Source organism: Rhinoraja longicauda, chromosome 30 (genome assembly GCF_053455715.1).
Source record: "Rhinoraja longicauda isolate Sanriku21f chromosome 30, sRhiLon1.1, whole genome shotgun sequence".
Lineage (NCBI taxonomy): Eukaryota > Metazoa > Chordata > Chondrichthyes > Rajiformes > Arhynchobatidae > Rhinoraja > Rhinoraja longicauda.
The window spans coordinates 10,762,049-10,777,479 of record NC_135982.1 but is presented as its reverse complement, the minus strand read 5'-3'; the positions used below and the strand labels follow the sequence as shown (position 1 = coordinate 10,777,479).

The 15,431-nt window shown below is 47.8% G+C and overlaps 1 protein-coding gene across 5 annotated transcripts in view; it reads right to left on the bottom strand.

The window, feature by feature from the left end:
* Positions 1-7,706, bottom strand: part of vwa5b1 (von Willebrand factor A domain containing 5B1) — a 158,079-nt gene extending 150,373 nt beyond the window's left edge. For all 5 annotated transcript variants that reach the window (XM_078425176.1, XM_078425177.1, XM_078425179.1 and 2 more), the window contains exon 1: positions 7,370-7,706. The gene's annotated coding sequence lies outside the window, so the exon portion shown is untranslated. The remainder of the gene's footprint in view (positions 1-7,369) is intronic.
* Between the last annotated feature and the right edge of the window lie 7,725 nt (positions 7,707-15,431).

The window sequence follows — 15,431 nt, the reverse complement described above, 5'->3', positions numbered from 1 at the left end:
ACCCATGTTCCATGTTTTCCCACATTTGCATCCACTCATTGCACACTGGGAACAGACTCCGAGCGAGCCGCGCACGCAAGATGGACTACCAGCAAGCCAGAGCCAGATCCCAAATGGCAGGCCTGGTTTGGACAAGATGGACTACCAGCAAGCCAGAGCCAGATCCCAATGGCAGGCCTGGTTTGCCCACCCTGGAACTGGGGACCCACCCAAAAGGGGAAGCCACAGAGAGGAGGATGGAGGGAGATGATGGCAGATGCTGGACAAAAGGCCCAGTAAAAAGAACCGGGGGTCGTACCTTCCGCGCCCTGAAGGTCGGATGGGAACAATGGCTGAAGAGAGCTGTGCAAGGGGAGGGTCAATGATTCGCAAGACAACCAGAATGGAGATGATGGCTACATAGGGCCTTGGCGGCCAGATGCAGCTGGCACTGTAAAATGACTCCAAAATGGTGCCTCTCGCGTATAGGCTCCGCGGGTTGTTCTGTACATTTTGTACTAACCGGGGGGAAAAGTGCGTATGTATGGTAATAGCCTTGCTGAGATGTATGTAAAAAAAAGTTTTTCATTGTACTTTGGTACACATGATAATAAAGAAAGCATTGAACCACTGAAGAAGCCAATTAACTTACAAGCCCACACTTTTTTGGGATGTGGGAGAAATCCGGAGCATCCGGAGGAGATCCACGTGGTCACATGGAGAACGTGCAAACTCCACACAGACAGCACCCAAGGTCAGGATCAAACCCGGGTCCCCAGCAACGTAAGGCAGCAGCTCTACCAGCTGCGCCACTGTGGAAAATCTTATCTAATACACCATCCGATTTTCATTACAGTCATTGTGTTTAAATATATTACACTTCTTTAGACATGTCAATATCATTACTAGATTTCCAGTTTGTAATTAGTAGACTCGGGCAAGTATTAAGACATTTATTTAACGTACAAATGACTCAACACAATAGAGACAGAAATAGAAAGGCAGGTGGCTCGGTGCTATTCGATTAACACATAATTGTTAATTTTTTTATTTGCTCTTGATATTTAATATTCCATTAAGCTCAAAGTGGGAAAATTGGAAAATCATTACGGAAAGTCACGTAACAGAGAACTGGTGAATCAAAAACAAGTCCTCTTGTATCATTAGTTTTATACAGCATAATATGAACATGTACCATATAATTATACTGAGAATTAAATTACAGTGCATCACATTGCTTTTAAAAAGATTGTCCAGGTATTAATATTTATTTATTAGCAAACCCATGTAGATTCATTGAAAGTCTGTATATCAATATTTTTTTAAAGTAAAATAAAAGTATATATGTGCATTAGATAATGAAGGAGATGGAAAGGAAAACTTAATTGAACAAACTAAATTGTTAAGACTTTTCAAGACTCCTCCAGATTACTGGATAATTATATGTGGGCTTTAGATATAGGGTGGGACAATGGTATAGCTGATAGAGCTGCTGTCTCACAATGCTAGAGATCCAAGTTCGATCGTGACCTTAGGTGCTGTATTTGTGACGTTTGATTGCCCTCTCTGTGACCGCGTGGGTTTCCACCAGCTGCCCATGTTTCCTTCCCCACATCGTGCGTAAGGACGTGCGGGTTTGTAGGTTTAATTGTCCTCTGTGAATTGTCCCTGGTGTGTAAGCAGTGGGTGAGAAAGTGGGATAGCACAGAACTAGGGTTGAACGGGTAATCGATGGTTGACCTGGATTAGGTGTATAATTGTTTTGCCATTCAGTTAATGACTCAATTAGTAGTGTCTCGAAATGATTTGGAATGGTGCAGGGGACAATGGTGATGGGTCCAAAGACCAAGTCCAAGCCCAAAGATCCAAAGTATGTGTCATTTGAAAAGACAAGGTATCCATAAAATCTAAAGGAACTTATTTACCCAAACAGTCGGAAGGAGATGCACATCTCTACTTTTATTCCTGCTACCTGTCCTGATACCTGCTACTGGGCGCAGTGGTAGAGTTGTTGCCCAACAGCGCAAGAGACCCGGGTTCGATCCTGACTACGGAGTTTGGCCGTTCTCCCTGTGACCACATGGGTTTTCTCGCAAAAAACAATCTGATTATCTAATTTAGAGATTTTAGATATTAGATTTAGATTTAGAGATACAGCGCGGAAACAGGCCCCTCGGCCCACCGAGTCCGCGCCGCTCAGCGATCCCCGCACATTAACACTATCCTACACACACTAGGGACAATTTTTTACATTTTACCCAGTCAATTAACCTACATACCTGTACGTCTTTGAAGTGTGGGAGGAAACCAAAGATCTCGGGGAGAACGTACAAACTCCGTACAGAGGGCGCCCGTAGTCAGGATCGAACCTGAGTCTCCGGCACTGCATTCGCTGACTAGGTAACCAACAATAAGATATTTGAAGTTTCAAGGAACTTCAAATGCTGGAATCTTGAGCAAAACACAAAGTGCTGGAGTAACTCAAATGGCTCAAGCAGCATCAGTGGAGGGAAGGAACAGTGGACGTTTCCGATCGGGATCCTTCTTCAGATGAATTGTAGTAGAGGAGAGAGAGCTGAAAAAGAGGTTGGGGCGGGACAAAGTCTGGCCAGTGATCGGCAGATACAGGTGAGGAAGGGAACAGTTAGTGAATAAAGGCTAGAGATGAAAATGAGACAGAAGGGTGACACATAAGGAGAGAAAAGGAGTGACATGTAAAGCCAGAGGGAGGGATATAGACAATAGACAATAGTCAATGGATGCAGGAGTAGGCCATTTGGCCCCTCGGGTCAGCACCGCCATTGACTGTGATCATGGTTGATCATCCACATTCAGTACCCCGATCCTGCCCTCTCCCCATACCCCCTCACTCCGCTGTCTTTAAGAACTCTATCTAACTCTCTCTTGAAAGCATCCAGAGAATTGGCCTCCACTGCCTTCTGAGGCAAAGAATTCCACAGATTCACAACTCTCTGAGTGAAAAAGTTTTTCCTCATCTCCGTTCTAAATGGCCTAGCTATTATTCTTAAACTGTGGCCCCTGGTTCTGGACTCCCCCAACATCGGGAACATGTTTCCTGCCTCAAGCATGTCCAATCCCTTAATACTCTTATATGTTTCAATAAGATCCCCTCTCATCCTTCTAAATTCCAGTGTATACACGCCCAGTCGCTCCAGTCTTATAGGGATGTAGGTGGAAGGGGATGGGTGGGGAAGGGGGGAAGAAGGGCAGAATCGTGGGCGGAATGGGTGTGAACCAGGGTGGTGGTGGTGTGCACAGAAAACACGGAGGGGTAGGGGATGAATGACATAAAACTAGAGAATTCAATGAATTAGCTCCACGTGCATTTAAAAACAGCAGCAACTAAGCTGGGTTGGGGTGCTGGGAGAGAAAACCAAGCCACAGTCACAACTTTGCAGCCTGTGATATCTATAATACTCAAGGGAACCAAAGAAATACGGCATTTGGATCATTATTGTCACTTGTACCGAGATACGGTGAAAGATGTTGTTGGCGTGCTATCCAGTCAGAATATACCGCACATGAGTACAGTCAAGCCATATACAAGTACAACAGGTAGTGCAAAGAGAAATAAATATCAGAATGTAGCATAACGCAGCAGGGTAACAGCCACGGTGGAACGTTTGCAGATCTTTTTTAAATTGCAAGGTCCACATTGAGGTTTGCTGGTAGATCGGGACTGCATCCTTAGCTCATTGGCCTGTTTTTGCAGCACCTGCAATGACTTGCATTCCCATTTTATTTAACTGACGGCAAAGGGTGCTTCTGTAATTTGTCATATGGTGCAAAATTAAGATATACAGCTTGAAACGAGTAAAATGTTAGCAGAATTGTTTTTTTACAACTTAGATGAAAGGACACGAGGGTTTCTTGCCCTGTCTTGACACGTTGGACAAATTTTGATTGTTTTCTCCGGAGTGTCGGAGGTTTCAGGAAGAGCTGATAAAAATGTATAAAATTATGAGAGGAATCGAAAGGGTAGAGAGTCAGAACCTTTTCCCCAGACTGGAAATGTCAAAGACCAGAGAGAATAGCTTTGAGGTGAAAGAGACAAAATTTAAAAGAAATGTACGGCCCAGGTTTCTTGACACAGAAGGTGGGGGTGCCAGGAACGTGCTTCCAGGGATGGGGTGGGGGCAGATAGGATAGAGTGGTCAGGCACATGATATGCAAGAATCACGTGTAGGCTGAGAAGATTAGTTTAACATGGTATCATGTCTGGCATGGACATTGCGGGCTGAAGGGCCTGTTCCTGTGCTCTACTGATCTGGGTTCCATAATTGGGACAGGCAGCAACCTTTTCCGAGCTGTAAAAAATGCTGTTAGTCCGGCATTTTGTGTCTGCCTTCGAATTAAACCAGCATCTGCAGTTCTTTCCTACACAGCTATTTACTAAAACTCTCATTTATTTGTTTGTTTGTTCCTGAACTACAGCCAAAACGGTACACGATAGGGCGGGGGGGGGGGGGGGGGGGAGGGGGAGAGGAGGGGGAAAGGGGGAGGGAGGAGGGGGAGGAGGGGGGGAGAGGGTCCTGCACCAATGCAGGAGAAGTTTGGGCCCAACGGGTCCACTTGGTCTAGTTATGTTCTATAAATGTTGGCTCAATTTCTCAGATAGGTTTAGTCTAGTTTAATATTGTCACATGTACCAGGTACAGTGATAAGCTTTTGTTTGAGTGTTTTCCCATCAAAGAAAAGATGGTACATGAAGCCAATCAAGTTGTTCAAAGTGCACAGATAAAGGATCAAGTCAAGTCAAGTCAAGTCAATTATATTTGTATAGCACATTTAAAAACAACCCACGTTGACCAAAGTGCTGCACATCTACAACATTTAGTGCATGAAGAAACAAGTCTTTGAACACGAAAATCAAATAACTCCAGATATGGCAATTCTGAAATAAAAGCTGAAAAAGTGGGAAGAGAAGCAGAGTTAATACTTCAAGTTGACAGCTCAGGTTAACACTATTTTTACTCCCACAAAATCTGCCTGACATGCTGAGTATTGGCAGCGTTTTCTGTTATTTTTTAGTTTTAACTCATTGAGTTTGCCCAATTTTTGTCTCGACTCCCTGTCTGAGTCCTCCAGTCATGTTGCCACCCCCGTCTCACACCTGAGCAAATGTATTGAACCCATCCATGTGATGAACCTGCCCACAGCCCCTGACACAGTTGATCACACCGTCCTCTCTGTCTTGCTGGGTGGGACCACTCTACTCACTTGCTGCCATTCCTATCCACTAACCTCCCAGCAGAGCTGGGTTCTCATCCCTCTCTGCCGACTTTTACTACTCTCGTCATCTACCCCAAACACATCCGACCTCCAATCAAAGCAAGGTAGCGTTGACTATAGTCCAGCATCTCACTAGAGTCCTTAGTCTCCACACAGTGACCCTGGCCAGCAAGGTAGAAACAAGGAACTGCAGATGCTGGTTTACAAATGGTGTTGTAAAGGTCTGGCCAACAAGGTGGATCATTCAGCTGCTAAAGTCAGTCCATGTGAGCCCCATTCTTTCATCACCCAATTGCTGAGAGGGCAAAAGGAGGAAGACTATCTGATTTCTCTGGACCACCCGCCCATGCCATCCTTTATCAGTCTTTGTACCACCCCAACCTGTTTTCCATAAGTTCGTAAGTGATAGGGGTAGAATTAGGCCATTTGGCCCATCGTCTACTCCGTCATTCAATCATGGCTGATCTATCGCCACCTCCTAACCCCATTCTCCTGCCATCTCCCCATAACCCCTGACACCCGAACAAATCCAGAATCTATCTATCTTTGCCTTAAAAATATCTATTGATGTTTCTGTGCAATGAATTCCGCTGATTCCCCACCCTTTGATTAAAGAAATCCTCCTCATCTCCTTCCTAAAGGAACGTCCTTTAATTCTGAGGCTATGGCCTCTAGTTCCTAGACTCTCCCACTAGTGGAAACATCATCTCCACGTCCACTCTACCCAGCTTTCTCCCACCCCACTGCTACAATCAGCTTGAAGAAGGCTTCCGACCCGAAACGTCGTGCATCCATCCATACATCCTCCACAGATGCTGCCTAATCCGCTGAGTTCCTCCAGCATTTTGCGTCCTACGCAGTTCCTTGTGTCTCCGTCCTTCACCAGTTCCCACCCGATCAACACCAAAGTGGAATCAGAGCTGGCTCAGTGCCGCTCCGTGGATAACCAGGCAAAGTATTAATCACCATGGCAGTTCCATACCACTTACCGCTTCCGCCAACTGTGTACAGATTAATGGGTGGAGACAATTTCTCTAGACTTGTCTCACAGCGAGCGTCCCTGATCAGATACATTAAACCGCTGGGCATTCAAAGGTGTTGTGTGGGACATCAATCACGTAAGGTGATGCAGTTATGATTCGGCAAGAAATTAATGCTCAAGGCACTTTGCAGTGTTTTTTTTAAAAAAGCAACGTTTAAGGAATATGTGGAATTTATGGTTACCATGCAACTATCCGTCACAGTATCAATCCTCTAATTCAATTCCATTCAATTTATTGCCAGGAAGAAAAGCATTAACTTTTGCACTGCACAAGAGGACCTGACTGGAGGTGTCTGTGTCGTTTTGCACCAATACAGGACATGCAAAACTAAGGGCAACACATGCATCACAAAATACTTTTGCAAGGTATTTATTTTCCTCCCGAAAGGATGTGTGAAGAAAAAGGTCTCCCTTTTTTGAGAGGGGGTTAGAAATCGGACAAGCACACCGCAATCCTCTAGTCTCCTAATTAAACAAAACCAGAAAATGTCTATTCACTTCATCACCAAGTGAATCCACCATCAGCTGAATGAAAAAGGCAACAATGCATAAAAATTTCATGATTTACATACTTTAGGCAAAATAATTGCTGTTGTTTGGGCCGAATAAATGTACAGGCAACCACGCTGAAGTCCAAACAAACCTTTCATCTTTGTTTAAATAATTCATAAAGGCTTGTTTGTAATGATAATTTTTGTTTTCATGAACACATCATGCAGCTGCCAACTCTACTCCCCATTTTAATGATACAGAAATTGTAAATCCGTTACACAGTAAATGATTTGAAATGTTTGGCATTCAAATGAACAGTAGAAACATTTCATTTTGTACATTTCCCAGGATTATTTTCCCCTTGCAACCAAACTTCTCACGAATTTAGTCCGATATTTTGATAACGTTGTATCCTCGGTGTGGTCAGTGGTCCAGCCAGGCGAGAGTGCCTCTTGGAAAATGCACACTGTCAAAAATGTAAACCAGTCCCATCACGCGTACCGAAAAGTAACATCTTCGACTAAAATAATCTGAAAACAAAAGTAGCCTTCCAGCTAAAGACAACATTCAGGGGAAGAAGTTGAGAGGAAATATTAAACTTACCTTTTATTCTTCTGGTGAGCAGTTTCAAGTGCTTTCCTTGGTCAGAATTCCCAAGGAGAAGGTGCGGGAATCTGTCAAATACCTGTGGATCTGCGACGGGGAACTGGATGGAGCTCATCTGCAGCTTTGCGCCCTTTGTGATCCTTTGCTGAAAAATAAATCTGTGCCGGCAACATGTGCCATTCTAAGCGCACCCTTGCTTCATCACAAGGCTGCTGCCTTTGTGTTACCAATTACCAGAGATCGTTAGTCCTTTCAATTTAAAAAAAAACACTCACAAAGCTTGAATGAGACCTTCAGATGAAAATATCTGATGAGGCCGACTTTGGTAACTGCATTATAAGGGCATCATTAACCAGACTGTTTGTCAGCATGTAACCATGGCGATCGACGCGTAGCTGTGCCTCTTCCTTAAAGGACACTGCAAAGTCTGCGACCAAATGTTCTGTTTTTCACTGTTCGGTTAATTCAATTTTGCTTCCCGATAACACAGTGGAATCATTTTCACGGCGCAGGCAGCGACAAGGCAGATTTTATTTATCGAGAGGCAGGGGGTGTGTCAAGTTCGTTGCACTATGTGTGAAAATGGCAATGCAAACCCACCAGCCTGGGGTAAAGTCAGTATTTCCACAGCACACAGACTGTGCACATACTCACACGTTCACTGTTCGACTTTCTCAGTCAACTGGGGACTTCCAATTCTTGCACATAACAGAAGCAGCAATAAAAATGTTCCGGAATGGTCGATGTTCGAGTCTGCTTACAGGGTCAGTAATGGGATGTTGTTACCTGATACATATTTCTTGCATAAAATGGATGCAAGAGGATCTCAACGAAAGTGGACGTTCCAAGGGCCATTTTAACACTGAATGATCACACCTACTCACCGCCATACATGAGGCAGGATTGCAGGCTGTAACGTACAGGTTTTCCAATCCAGAATTTGTGAAGTTCTCTGCCACAGAGGGCAGTGGAGGCCAAATCACTGGATGAATTTAAGAGAGAGTTAGATAGAGCTCTAGGGGCTAGTGGAATCAAGTGATATGGGGGGAAGGCAGGCACGGGTTACTGATTGTGGATGATCAGCCATGATCACAATGAATGGCGGTTGTGGCTCAAAGGGCTGAATGGCCTCCTCCTGCACCTATTTTCTATGTTTCTATGTTTCTAGAACATGGTCTGCAAGAAGGCTATCCTGCAAATTATCAGGATAAAATGAAATGTCTTATATTATTTAAAGATATCCATCGGGTTGGTCCTAAGGCAGCACAGGCCACAATACCCAGACTAGCCCCTGCAAAGCTGAGGTCAATTGGAAAGGTGGAGCATGGTGTTAACTATTGACAGGCGTACAGATCATCAGAACACATTCTATTCCACAGACTTGTTGCACCTTGATAAGCAAGAACTTGCATTTAAAAAGCATCTTATTTATCTTGTGCACTCCCGATAGAAACCAAACTGAGTACCTGTCAGGGGTTCCCAGTCAGTATGGTCTAATGACACTTATTGATTTATTGGTTGATTGACAGATGCAGCATGGAAACAGGCCCTTCGGCCCACTGAGTCCACCCTGGCCGCCGATCATCCGTTCACACCAGCTCTATGCTATCCCACTTTCGCATCCACTCTCTACACACGAGGGGCAACTTACAGAGGACAATTAACCTAAAAACCCAATCTTTTGGTTGTGGGAGGAGACCAGAGCACCCGGAGGAAACCCATGTGATCATTCGGCTTTTAACACGTTAGAAATATAGTGTGGAAACGGCCCCTTCGGCCCACCAAGTCTGCATCGACCAGCAATCACCGCATACACTAGCTCTATCCAACACACCAGCAACAATTTACCATTTACAAACCTGTACATCTTTAGAGTGTGGGAGAAAACCAGGGCACTGGGAGAAAACCCACCCGGTCACAGGGAGAATGTGCAAACTCCACACAGACAGCATCCGTAATCAGGATTGTACCCGGGTCTCTGGCGCAATGAGGGAACAGTTCTGCCCTGTTGGAGATAACTTCTGTTACAAAGCCAATTGGCCGACTGAGCTGCTGTCCTGGGATTGTATTTGTCCTGCTGTTTGTGCATGGGGCACACCTGTGCAATTTTTCACATTGCAGGTAGATACTGGCATTGTACAGGAACAGCTATAGAGGTGCAAATGCTTCAGAAATGAAGCCAGGATGAGCTTAATGGTGAGTGGTAGACTGCAGAACCAAGTTACGAGACTGGGCATACGGGCAAGTAAAATCCTATCCAGAAAAGTATAGTGTGATGTATTTGGAGAGGAAAAGCAGGGAATGAGGGAATGTACAATATGTGGGACATCTCCGATTGCAGAGAACTTGCCCGCAAATCCCAAAATTTAGTATAAGTCTCATTATCAGTTTAGTTTTTGTCATGTTTATTGTCACCGAGGTACAGTGAAAAGCTTTCGTTGCGTGCTAACCAGTCAGCGGAAAGACCATACATGATTACAATCGAGCCAATCACAGAGTACAGATGCATGATAAGGGAATAATGTTTAGTGCAAGATAAAGCCAGTAAAGTCCGATCAAAGATAGTCGAGGGTCACCAATACGATACGATATGATAGAACTTTATTTATCCCAGGAGGGAAATTGGTCTGCCAAGTCATAAAACACAACACACATAAAACATGAAATTAAAGTGACGAGTGGAAAATCCAGGAGTTGGGATGTGCAAAGATTGGGGAGGGGGGAGTCAGTCTACCCCATGACAGTAGAGGAAGGAGTTGTACAGTTTGATAGCCACAGGGAAAAGGGATCTCATGTGGCGTTCTGTGCTGCATCTCGGTGGAACCAGTCTGTGGCTGAAGGTGCTCCTCAGGTTGACCAGTGTGTCATGGAGGGGGTGAGCTGTATTGGTCAAGATGCTCCGCAGTTTGAGGAAGGTAGTAGTTCAGGACTGCTCTCTAGTTGCGATAAGACAGTTCAGTTGCCTGATAACAGCTGGGATAGAAATTGTCCCTTAATCCGATGGTCGGGGAGAAGAGCGTGGGCGATTCATCCTTGATTTCCCTGCTGGCCTTGCCGAAGCAGCGTGGAGTGTCAATGGAGTCAATGGAGGGGAAGTTGGTTTGTGTGATGGTCTGGGCAGCATCCGCAATTCGCTGCAATTTCTTGCGGTCTTGGATGGAGCTGTTATGTCTCCTGCTAAAGTACGGGTAAATGATGTTTACTCAACTCTATTGGCCAAGACATACAATACAGAAACACAGTGGCCAAAGCTGAACCACATGAAATACTCAGCAAGAATAAAGGGTGTCGTTTTGGATACCATATCATTACATTTAAAGGTGTTATTGTAGTAGAAGAGATGAGGAGAAGATTCATAAGGTTTCACCCTCCCCACCCCCACTACGCATCTTCCACCGATATCCCTCCCTCTTGCTTTACATTTCACTCTTCTCTCCTTATCTGAAGTCTTGTGCCTCCTTTTCACCTGTAGCCTTTGTCCTTAACCCATCTATCCATCAAACCCTCCTCACCTGTATCTACTTATCGTTTGTGTAGGAAGGAACTGCAGATGCTGGTTTAAACCGAAGACGGACACAAAAAGCTGGAGTAATTCAGCGGGTCAGACAGCATCTCTGGAGAAAAGGAATTGCTGACGTTTCGGGTCGAGACCCTTCTTCAGACCCTTTGACAGTCGTTGCCCCACTTTAGACTTTAGAGATAAAGCCATGGAAACAGGCCCTTGGGCCCACCGGGTCCACGCCGACTAATGACCACCCATACACTAACACTATCCCACACACAGGACAATTTACAATTTTTACCAAAGCCAATTAACCTACAAACCTGCACGTCTTTGGAGCGTGGGAGGAAACCGGAGCACCTGGAGAAAACTCACGTGGTCACAGGGAGAGCATACAAAATCTGTATAGACAGCACCCGTAGTCAGGATAGAACGCGGGTCTCTGGCGCTGCAAGGCAGCAGCTCGACCACTGCACCACCTCTGCCTCTCTTTTCCAGCTTTCTCCCTTCTACTCCATCAGTCAGAGGAAGGGTTCTGACCCAAAACGTCATCTGTCTATTCCCACAACAAATGCTGCCTGATCTACTGAGTTCCTCTGTGTTTCTTCACGTGGTTGTTCTCGGAGCTAGAAAACTGCAGTTACCAGGGTTGTATCCCGGACGGCAAAGTAGATGGAGGGTAGATTTTTTTGAAAGTGTATAAAAGTTCTGAGATGCAAAGAGAGAGAGAGATAGAGAGAGAGAGAGAGAGAGAGAGAGAGAGAGAGAGAGAGAGAGAGAGAGAGAGAGAGAGAGAGAGAGAGAGAGAGAGAGAGAGAGGTTGTGTTTCTCTCTGCTCCGGCGACTGACAAGTTTTGAAGCAACCTTTCAAGGTTCTTGTCGAAGGAGGAGGAACAGATGCGGTGAGATTTCATAGCTTGACCGAAAGTCGGACTGCGGAAACTTTCCTTTGTTTAAGGATTTCTCCATTTAGTGTGGAATTCCTGAGTTCTTCTGCACCGCGGTGGGAGCGGCCGTGGCTGGCGGATTGCCAAGAGTGCCTGGAGATCGTGGGTAGGAATTATTTCGGTGTCTTTGACATTTATAGCACCGACTCTCTGCCCCAATACCGTTTTGCACAGTGCAGTTGCCTGGGCTTCATGTGAAGAGGGTACCTTTCGCTTCCGTCAGGGCTTTGAAGAGCCTTCCAAAAGCTGCTCTGGACTGTGGAGTTGAGCTTGGGGACTTTCCTATCTTCGGCTGGAGGAAACTGCTTCTGCTGCTTATCCAGACTGTGACCGTCTCTGAGGATCGCTTTTGAGCTGAGGTGCTGGTGTCCCTGGAGCTGGGGTGTGCCACTGTCAAGATGGCGGGGGCTCGGCCTAAGGTTCAGAGTTACGCAGTGGTGGCTTCGACGGCGGCTTCGAGGCCACTCGTGGATGAGCCTCATGTTGACTTGGACTGGGATATTTACGGGATCTCGATTCAAACCGGGTTCGTGTGGAGCAGGGCTGCAATTGCAAAGGGCTTGCACGATCTTTTTAAGAGGGATGTCATTGCCTCTTCTGAGAGTGCAGGAGGGAAGGCTCAGTTGATACTAAAGTCCCGGGAGGACGTGGCCCAAGTGTTGGAGAAGGGGCTCACGGTGGAGGGGGTCCATCTACCGGTGGAACCGTGGGTGTCCAATGTGAAATCGGTTCTCCTGCGGAATTGTCCCACGTTTCTCCGGAATGCAAAACTCCTTCCACACTTGGTGAAGATTGGGGAGGTGCGGTCTAAGCTTACTAGGCTTATGCACCCCGGGAATGACCCGTATGAGAAAGGGGTCTTGAGCTTCAAGAGGCGTGTGTTCATGAAGGTGGAAGCGGGGTTGGGTGCTGAGGGGAGCTTCGTTGTGGAGCATAAGGGTCTCTCCAATCGCGTGTATTGGAGCTGGGGAGAGGCACAGTGTCATGCGTGCAAGGAGTTTGGACATCTCCGTAGAGAGTGTCCTAAGAGCCGGGCCACTGCTAGAAATTCTAACGCAGGGGCCCAGGAATGGAGTGCTGGCCCGTCCGGGGCAGCCCGCCATGCCTCGGTGGCCCGGGGTGGAACTGCTGACTCGGCTGCGGCTGCTAGCTCCGCCTCGGTGACCCGGGACGGCACTGCCAACCCATCAGAGGCTGTCAGTACTGCCTTGGTGACCCGGAGCGGTGAGGGCCCCCGCCCCCTACGCCCTGAACCTGTGGAGGTGGTCGATGGCGAGGCGCAGGGGAAGGGCGAAGGGGGGGAGGGAGGTTGAGAGAAGCAGAAGGGGAAGAATAAGAATAATAAGAAGAAGAAGCCCCTCCAAGGGAGTCAATCGCAAGCGGATGGGCCCTTGCCTAGACCTGAGACCACCCAAGGGGTGCCTGTTGGGCCCAGTGAGGTCCAGGACGCACCTGGTGTGGCTCAGCAAGGAGCTGAGGTGAACCGGAAGGGGGCAGGAGGGGGCAAACGTGGGGGTAGAAAGGGGGCAGCGGGTGGTGTGGAGGAGGAGGACCCTTCCTTTATGGAGGTCACCGTACCTCCGCATGTCAGCGGGACAAAAAGAAGGCGTGCGCTTGGCGAGGAAGAGCAGGATCGTGGAGCCAAATTAAGGGGGACGGATATTTTGAGACCTTCCACCACTGACGAGGTCGGTGACCACGAACCGGTGTCTTATGGGCCGGAGGATGGGCCTCTGGTTCAGGGACCTTCCGCAGGTGCTACCAGATCAGTTACTGGGATCGACTCCCCTGAAATTGTGTCCTCTGGGTCGGTGGCGGTCCCCTCGTCTCAGGGGCCTCCCGAGGGAGTCATCTCATCGGGTAGTGGGGTTGGTGCCCCTGGGAGTGTGTCCTCTGGATCGGAGGAGGTCCCCTCGTTTCAGAGGCCTTCTGAGGGTGTTGGCACGCCAGTTGATGGGACTGGCTCGACTGGAAATGTGTCCCCTGGGATGGGGGATGAGCAGAGGCAGCCTGAGGGGGGAGGCTCGGGAGGTCAAAGGTTCCACTCTGTGCTCCTTATTAGAGCCAGTGGAGGTGATGTGGGGTGTGATGCCTCACCGGTTGAGGTAGATGGGGAGACTCCAAAAACACCAGCTCTTTCAGTGGGTGCTGGTGAGGTGGTGGAGGGTGGAGACTCTCTGGGTGCTGCCAGTGGTGCGGAAACTCTGGGTGCTGTGGGGGGGGCGGGGCGGTTATGGGTTGTGACCCTCCTTTGGATCTTGTGGGTGCCTGCGTACCCGGGACCCTGGGGGTGCCTCTTGTTTTTTCTTCCCCAGGCCCAGACGTGGGTGGTGATGAGAGAGTGCAGGAGCCTGGCCTTTCACCGGACAGCTTGTTGCTGTCAGAGGTATCGGGACCCTCCCTCGGCATTGATTCTGGGGGTGGTGTCATGCCGAAGGAGGGGGAGAGTGATGGGCTCGGCCTGTGCAGTGGGGTGAGTGAGCTTTCAGCAAGCTGCAGTCCCACGAACTCTGACACTGGCCTTGAGCGATGTGCAGAGGAGGCTGCTGCTCCAGGTGTGAGTGGGTTGGCGGAGTGCCCGGACTCCAGGGCTGTGTCTAGAGCAGCCTTTATCTGTGAGATTCGGGACTTTCTAAAAATAAATAGATGTGCCAGGACTAAAGTTGATGCAGCGCAGAGGCGGTGGGCAGATCTACCAGGATTTATTAAGGATCTTGATAGTATCCTTGGCAGCAAAGGTAGTGATCTTCCTGCGTCTGTGAGGCTTCAGCTTGGGGATTTCTTAAGTTTCCTCAGGGTGAAAGTTTCTGAGTCCACGAGCAGTGTGAGGAAACAATTCTAATGTGTTTGCACATTCACAGTAGCCACATTAAATTTAAATGGTAGTAGAGCGAGCTTTCGTAGATTTCAGCACTTATCAGTCCTCAGAGACGGGAAATATGCAGTGTGTTTTCTGAAAGAGACGCACACTGTTGTCAGTGACGAACCCACCTGGTGACTGGAGTGGGAAGGGGGGGTTTACATGAGCCACCTCAGCACAAATTCGAGTGGGGTGGCTTTTCTGTTGGCCCCGACTTTTCAGCCAGAGATCCTGAAGGTGCAGGAAGTGGTGCTAGGTCGTTTGCTCTATCTGGCCGTGAGCCTGGATGGCATGCCGTTGCATTTTATTAACGTGTATGTCCCCAGCAGCGGCACGATGCAGGCCTGCCTACTTCAGGAGGTGACTGCTCTGTTGAGCACTATTGATAGCGGAGAGTGTGTCTTTCTGGGGGGAGATTTCAACTGCACACTTGAGGTGCGAGATCGTTCTGGTACTCAGTGTGCCCCTGCTGTAGCAAAAAAACTGAGAGGCTTTATTGATTCCTTTGAGCTAGTGGATGCATGGCGGAACCTCCACCCTGACTCAAACGCTTTCTCGCGGATGTCTGAGGGGTGCGGTTCCCGCATTGATCGTATGTACATCTCCGGTGCATTTGTCTCCCGTGTCTCAGCGGCCTCAATTCGGCTGGTGCCATGCTCGGACCACTGTCTGGTGCGTGTGGACTTCAATCCGGGGCGCACACGGGCTGGGTCTGCTTACTGGCATTTCAATAACAGGCTGCTGGAGGAT